Source organism: Suricata suricatta, chromosome X (assembly GCF_006229205.1).
Source record: "Suricata suricatta isolate VVHF042 chromosome X, meerkat_22Aug2017_6uvM2_HiC, whole genome shotgun sequence".
Taxonomy (NCBI): Eukaryota; Metazoa; Chordata; class Mammalia; order Carnivora; family Herpestidae; genus Suricata; species Suricata suricatta.
Genome location: NC_043717.1, coordinates 12101059 through 12109100, shown reverse-complemented (window position 1 = coordinate 12109100; position 8042 = coordinate 12101059). Strand labels below are relative to the sequence as shown.

Below are 8042 nucleotides of genomic sequence, written 5' to 3'. Positions count from 1 at the left end.
GCATACTTGAAGGAGCCCTTTGCCATCTCAGCAGCCTCCTTCTCAAATTTTTCGATAGTTCTCGTGTCGATCCCACCACATTTGTAGATGAGATGTCCGGTAGTGGTAGACTTGCCGGAATCTACGTGTCCAATGACGATGATGTTGATGTGAGTCTTTTCCTTTCCCATTTTGGTTTAGGTTTAGCGGTGGTTTTCACGACACCTGTGCTCTGGCAGCAAACCCGTTGCGAAAAAGCCATTTTCAAATTTAATCTACTGTCTCAAGGATATATTTTAGCTATATGTGTGATACACAACTAATATATAATACATATATTAGATGTAAAATACATACATAACATATCTAATAACATATTTTTAAATTTATTGAGATGAAATTTGCATAAAAGTAGCCATTTTATTATGATATTTAAATTTAAATTCAACTTAGTTAACATACAGTGGTCTTGGGTTCAGGAGTAGAACAAAAGTAGCCATTAAAAATTTTTTTAACATTTATTTATTTTTGAGAGACAGATCATGAGCAGGGGAGGATCAGAGAGAGAGGGACACACAGAATCGGAAACAGGCTCCAGGGTCTGAGCTGTCAGCACAGAGCCTGATGCGTGGCTCGAACCCATGAACTGTGAGATCATGACCTGAGCTGAAGTTGGACACTCTGCTGACTGAGTCGCTCAGGCACCCCAAAAGTAGCCATTTTAAAGTGAACGATTTGGTGGCATTCGATACGTACATGGTGTCATGTCGCCACCACTGCTATCTAGTTCCAAAACATTCCCATCACCCCTATACTCGTTATGCAATTTCTCTCCATTCCCTCCTCCAACGATCCATCCTTGTCCTGTCTCTATGGGTTTACCTATTTCTGAATATTTCATATAAATGCAATCATACATGGGGCGCCTGGGGGGCTCAGCCAGTTAAGCATCTGACTCTTGATTTTGGCTCAGGTGCATTCGAGCCTCACATTGGTCTCTGCTGAGTGGAGCCCTCTTGGGATTCTCTGTCCCTCCCCCTCAAAAATAAATGAATAAACATTAAAAATAAATAAGTAGATAAATAAATGCAATCATACAATATGTGACCTTTTGTCTGACTTCTTTCACTTAGCATGATGTTATATACATATAAATCTATATATCTATCTCAATACTTTAAATATTCTTAAAGAAAAATTTTTCCCACGAAGAATCATATACCCAGCCAAAGCATAGATATGGAACAAACTCTAGAGTGGCTATGTGATCTGCTTTGGCTATTGGAACATAGGTAGAATAGACAAATATCATTTCTGAGGAGAATCTTCAGGGTCATCTCTGGTTGGCTGCACCCTCTTTTCCTCTAGTTGGACATTGATGTCCCAGTCAGGGGCCACTCCGTCCCCTTGGTCCTGGGGAGAAGAGGCACAGAGCCACAGCCAACCCATGACAGACACATAACACACCTGAGAAAGATTGGTTGTTGAAAACCAGACAGGTGTTGGGATCATTTGTTACCAAAACATAACTTAACCTTGGGTGACATACAAAGGGGTAACTCAGAAAAATGAAAAATATGAGATCCAGAAAAAGGATCCCAATCAAGGAAACAGGAAAAGGAGGCCCTGACTGGAGAGAGTGAACAGTCTAGACTGGAACAGAAGGGAGTAGGTTTCCTGGAGGGATGTCTCCTGACGTAGATAAAATGACTCAATTACCTGAGGTATGAGAATGTATTGAAAGGAGACTGAATTGAATGTATTCATAGCAGAGACTCTAGGAAAGAACCAGGTCATAGGGGTATAGAAAATCAAGCAAATAAAAACATAAGGCAATAGTTAACTCAGAGACCAAAAAAAAGTTGAACAAGAAAATTTCTTTTTTCATAGGACACTGTATGACTAAGTTGTAAATAATATTCACATGGAAATAATGTAAAAAAGATTAACAAAATTAAAACACAGTTCTCTTTATTAGGGGGAAGTGTGTATGTGTGTGCGTTTAATTCTTTCATATTTTTCTTCTCTCCATTTTGTTTTCTCTTTCTGGACTTCCTTAAGCTAGAGGTTGTACATTCTGTAATGATCTCCTAATTTTTACTTTTTCTCTTCTATTTTTCTACTGCTTATTTTGCTCTGCTTTCTAGAAGATCATCTCAACTTTGTTTTTTAATACTTTAATGAAGTTTTGACCTATGCCATTATATTTTAATTCTCTAGACCTATCTCCTGCTCTCTGAATGTTTTTCTTTTATATCCTACTATTATTTTTTCATGAATGCAATACTTTCTAATATCTCATTTAAGACATTAGAGTTATTGTTTAAGTTCATTATAGTTTACCATCAACACTTCTCCTAATGGTTTTAGCATCATCGGTGATTATTACCTAAACCCCTACTTCATTTGGTACCTTGTGTATTTATTAGCTGGAGTTTTTTTTATAAAGAAGAACTTTCCCTCATCAATTCTTTGTGTCATTGACTCTTCTTCAAAACTCCATCTATATCCTGAATAGAGTAACCAAAGGGCAAAGAATAGCCAAGACGATTCTTGAAGAATACTTTGTCTCATCAAAAGAAACCTGGGCTCTTGGAGAAATGTCTGATTCTGTGTGTCAGGACACATAAGAGTACGAAACATCTTGTCATCTTGTGTATGTGTCCATGCTGGTGTGTGCACGCACAAGTGTGAGTGTGTGTATGCAGCAAATCAATGAAGCTATATCAAAGTCTACTAAGTTGAATCAAAAGGACTCGGGGGGCCTACATGAAGAAGCACCTATTGAACTAAGATTAAGAATTTACAAATCAATGAAGATAAAAACTGTAATGGATAGACACACATCAAATATATTTAAGCCCATAAGTTCATAAGGATACATAACTGACCCCTGGTTTACAAGCTCAATTATCCAAGTTGAGGTCTCTGTAATTCTTTGACTTTCCTTTCTTGGTTTCAATGAGGTACCTGTAGCACCAGCCATCACATCCAGGTTCCAGGGAGCAAGAAGGAGGAAAGGATATTGACTCAGCTTTTCTTATTTATTTATTTTATTAAAAGTTTTTTAAAATGTTTTATTTATGTTTGAGAGAGAGAGTCTGTGTGTGTGTGTGTGTGTGTGTGTGTGTGTGTGTGTGTGAGCAGGGGAGGGTCAGAGAGAGAGGGAGACACAGAATCCGAAGACAGGCTTCAGGCTCTGTGCTGACTCGGGGTTGAACCCATGAACCGTGAGATCATGACCTGAACTGAAACTGGAAGCTCAACTGACTGAACCACCTAGACATGTGAGAGGTGAGGAGGGTAGGGGCAGAGAGAGAGGGAGACAGAGAATCCCAAGCAGGCTCCACATGTATGTGGGGTTCAAACCATGAGATCATGACTTGAGTTAAATCAAGAGTCGATGTTTAACCGACTGAGCCACTCAGGCACGTCCCTATCCAATTTCTAATTCTTAATATTATTTGTGCCTTGTTTTTTTTTTATCTTGATCAAATCTTTAAAAAAAAAAAATTGTGGCCCCGGCGGAGAAGCTGAGGTCATCATTGACCTTGAAATATTTAAAGTGGATACAAAACTGTTTCAGCAATGCAGACAATTAAGTGTGTTGTTGTGGGTGACGGTGCCGTTGGTAAAACATGTCTCCTGATATCCTACACAACAAACAAATTTCCATCGGAGTATGTACCGACTGTTTTTGACAACTATGCAGTCACAGTTACGATTGGTGGAGAGCCATATACTCTTGGACTTTTTGATACTGCAGGGCAAGAGGATTATGACAGATTACGACCGCTGAGTTATCCACAAACAGATGTATTTCTAGTCTGTTTTTCAGTGGTCTCTCCATCCTCATTTGAAAATGTGAAAGAGAAGTGGGTGCCTGAGATAACTCACCACTGTCCAAAGACTCCTTTCTCACTTGTTGGGACCCAAACTGACCTCCGAGATGACCCCTCTACGACTGAGAAACTTGCCAAGAACAAACAAGCCGATCACTCCAGAGACGGCTGAGAAGCTGGCCCGTGACCTGAAGGCGGTCAAGGACGTGGAGTGCTCTGCACTCACACAGAAAGGCCTAAAGAATGTATTTGACGAAGCAATATTGGCTGCCCTGGAGCCTCCAGAACCGAAGAAGACCCGCAGGTGTGTGCTGCTATGAATGTCACCAGAGCCCTTTCCGCATAGCTGGGGTCAGCACCGCACTAAAAGCAATGTTAAATCAAACTAAAGGTTAAAAATTAAAATTCATAAAAAAAATAAAATAAAATAAATTGTTTGGGGCGCCTGGGTGGCTCAGTCGGTCGAGCGTCCAACTTCGGCTCAGGTCATGATCTCATGGTCTGTAGGTTCGAGCCCCGCGTCGGGCTCTGTGCTGACCGCTAGCTCAGAGCCTGGAGCCTGCTTCAGATTCTGTGTCTCCCTCTCTCTCTGCCCCTCCCCTGCTCATGCTGTCTCTCCCTCTCTCTCAAAAATAAATAAAACATTAAAAAAAGTGTTTGCTTCTCTGATTCTTTTACTCTTCCTGCTTATTATTCTTCCCTTCTAATTTATCTTTGCTTATTATGAAATCATTTTATTTTTCTATTTTGTCTTACTACACCCAACACAGCCATTTCTGAAAATACAGACAAAAACAGAGAGCTTTTAAAAAGGCATAAGCAGCCTTAATATTTTGGTGTAAGAATCATCTTGGTGTAAGCATTTTTCTATGCACATACATGCCCAATGCACACGTACATGAGCGTTTGGGGGGAAGAAAAAGTGTAACTGTATTACATGTATTTTTGTAATTTGCCTTTTATATTTCATCTAACATATTGTGAACATTCTTTTTTGTCAAATACGGACCTCAGACACCATTTTCTTAAGCGGTGAACAAAATGCTTTATCCTAGCGAAATCACACCCAGAGGCTCCAAGAACAAAACAGATGCAATTAGGGTCTGGGCCGACTAGGGAGGGGCCTTTCTCTGCCAAGCAGGCAGTGAGCTGGAGCGCGTTAATCTCCAGGGCAATGACTCAGCTTTGATTTGCATCACCATAGTGCCCCGCAGGCAATATATTTTCAAGTTAAAAGCCAAGGTTTCCTTAAAACGTTATTATTTCAAAGAATGAGACTTTTCTTTACCCAAATGATTGGCAGAGCGGCTGCAGGGCCTTGAGCGCCTCACCCTCCGTGCGCCAGGAGTGACAGCTCGGGCTATCCTGTCACTAACGGCCAAGCTCGGCTCCTGTTTCTCTTCAGATAGAAGAAATCTTTTGACTTTAGTTAAATATTTCTGTGGATTGGAAACAAGCTCGAGTATTGATCTTTTTTGAGCCGTTATACGTGCGGGGCTGATATTTGCATATGGTGGTATATCTTGTAGCTAACTACTTCTGGGCAGTTGTGATTTCCTATTTTTCTTTTTATGTCTCTCCTAGATTGTGAGAGGGCCCTCCCTTTTCTAGTTCTGTAGTATCTGATTTTCATGGTGGTTGTCTTCGTGTTTTTACTGTTCACTTGTGTTTCAAGATTATGTAGATGAAGTCATTCTGTTCTTTTGGGTCTTTCCCCAAACGTTTTGTGAGATTCATAGATTCGTTCACCTTCCTCGTAGCTGTTATTCCTTCCTGTTCTTTGCTATTCACTCTGGTGTAGGTTTCCATCCTGTGTTGATGGTCCTCTAGGCCGGGTGCAGCCTCAGGCCCCTGGAACACTATTATGGGTATTTTGGCACATGTCACATTGGATATCGTCTTCCATTTATCTTCCATATTACTAAGTAACGGTAATTTTCTTCATAAGTAGTTCTATCATTTTATACTCCCTGGGAGGAGAATTGCTGGTTAAAGAGAAGTGTGTATGCAACTTTCCATTTAAATAATGCCAGTTTCTGCTTTTCCTCAAAGAGACTGTACCCGCAGACACATGAGCCAGCATGCTGAGATACAGTCCAGTTGTTTGACATGCTCACCAGCTTCCTATTTCAGGCTTTTACATTTTTGAGCATCTGGCAGGTGTGAAGTCCATCACTTAAAATGTTCGGTTATCCTTCCATTATATGGATGAACCGTCACTCGTTCAAATAAAGATTGTTTTTTTTTTTATGTTTTATTTATTATTTATTATTGAGACAGAGACAAACAGCATGAGCAGGGGAGGGTCACAGAGAGAGGGAGACACAGAACCCAAAGCAGGCTACAGGCTCTGAGCTAGCTGTCAGCACAGAGCCCGACGTGGGACTCGAACCCACAAACTGTGAGATCATGACCTGAGCCGAAGTCAGACGCTCAACCGACTGAGCCACCCAGGCGCCCCATAGCACTTTTAATTCTAACAACAGAAGACTACACACCAGATAACTTTGAAATATTTACAGATCTTTACTGGAATAGAATTTTTAGTTATTCAGGAAAAACCATTATAGCTTATATCTTCTCAGTAAAAATGACATTTATTCAGAACAAAGTGGAATATAGTTTTTTTCATATTGGAAATTAATCAGAATGCACTGAATACATGCTGTTAAAAACTAATAATCGTTTAACAATTGAAATCATAAATGGCTTTCTGTGAACTAATCCCTTAGCGTGAAGACCAGATAAACAATTGACAATTTGTCAGAAACATGTAACTGCATGTGATTAAAGCTTCATGGATATATATTTGTCATCTGTCATGACTCATTGGTTCTCTAAGCACCATCTTTTTTGGGTATTGTAACATGCATTTTGTAATTTTATTTTCCTATCAACGTAGTCTGGAAATAATCATTTATTAAAAAGGACCCCCCCAATAAAACTGGTTATATAAACTGTATCAAGATTTCTGCCACTTTACAGTTTTAAAAGCTGAAAAACAAATCTGCTAAAATTAAATGCACCTAATTTTCACAGCTGAAAAAGGTTTATCTTTACTTAAAAATGGAGGGAACATGTCACTATTACTGGAAAGAATTGTATCAAATTATTTAAATTATAGAAGCACAACCACAGGAGGGAAGCGAAGTATTGCAAGGTAGTGTTGGGTTTTTTTGTTTTTGTTTTTGTTTTTTTTGTAAACCTTTACAATGTCCTAGAAGTCCTATTTGTAATAATAGTTTGATCATGAAAAACCCTCTTGGTTACTGTAGGGCATCTGAAAGCAATGTGAGTTACAAGTATATTTGCTGCTTTATTTCCTAAAAGATACGGTTTTCTGATTTAACTTTTCAAAAATTACAAATTGAGATTTCCCGCTTCGTAGAAGTTACCACATTTGCACAAATGGACTTTCTGGCATGGTAACTAGGCCGGCGGCAGCAGAGGGTTTTACCAGCTTGCCCTAAACCGCTGGGACTCAAATAAACAAACACCGTGCGCGTTCTTGCATAGTCAACACTCAGGTACTGAAAATCGGCTTTAAAGACAGTTTGATTTGATACTCTACTACATTTTCAACTATTTTTACTTGATTTCACATGCATAAACAGCATACACAGCGCCATCCACCTTTTTTTTTTTTTAAATTTATTTTTGAGAGACAGAGAGCAGGGGAGGGGCAGAGAGAGAGGGAGATACAGAAAATGTGAAGACAGGCTCCAGGCTCTGAGCTGTCAGCACAGAGTCCGACGTGGGGCTCGAACCCACAGACTGTGCGATCAGGACTTGAGATAAAATCGGACGCTTAATCGACTCAGCCACCCAGGTGCCCCCACCATTCTTTTTAGCCTTCAGGGGACACGAGCCTTCTGATGTTGCTCAAGAACCTCAGACAAAAGTCAGCAACGTGTGAAACAGTTCTCAGCCTGATCTCCCCTTTGTAGTGTTGTCATTTTCCTCTGAAACGTGTGATATTAGAGATATCTGACTGAGCGGGATTAGTCTTGATCTCCCTGGGCACCTGGTTCCTCTAATTTATTTGGCACCGTACTGGCGGGAGCGGCGCAGGGATCTGTAGCACCAGCTAGAAAGATACCATCATCCACGCTAGAGGAAAGGGAAAAGTAAGAAGCACCAACAACCTTGGCTGCCCTGAGTGCCTTAGTATGTTAGTCCAATGTGCCTCGAACTGTAAAGCCTGTTCTCTATTCCCCCAAG

The 8042-nt window shown here is 40.2% G+C and overlaps 1 pseudogene; it reads left to right on the top strand.

Moving 5' to 3' along the window:
- The first annotated feature begins 3511 nt into the window (after nt 1-3511).
- On the top strand, nt 3512-4146 carry LOC115283902 (annotated as a pseudogene).
- Nucleotides 4147-8042: the final 3896 nt, after the last annotated feature.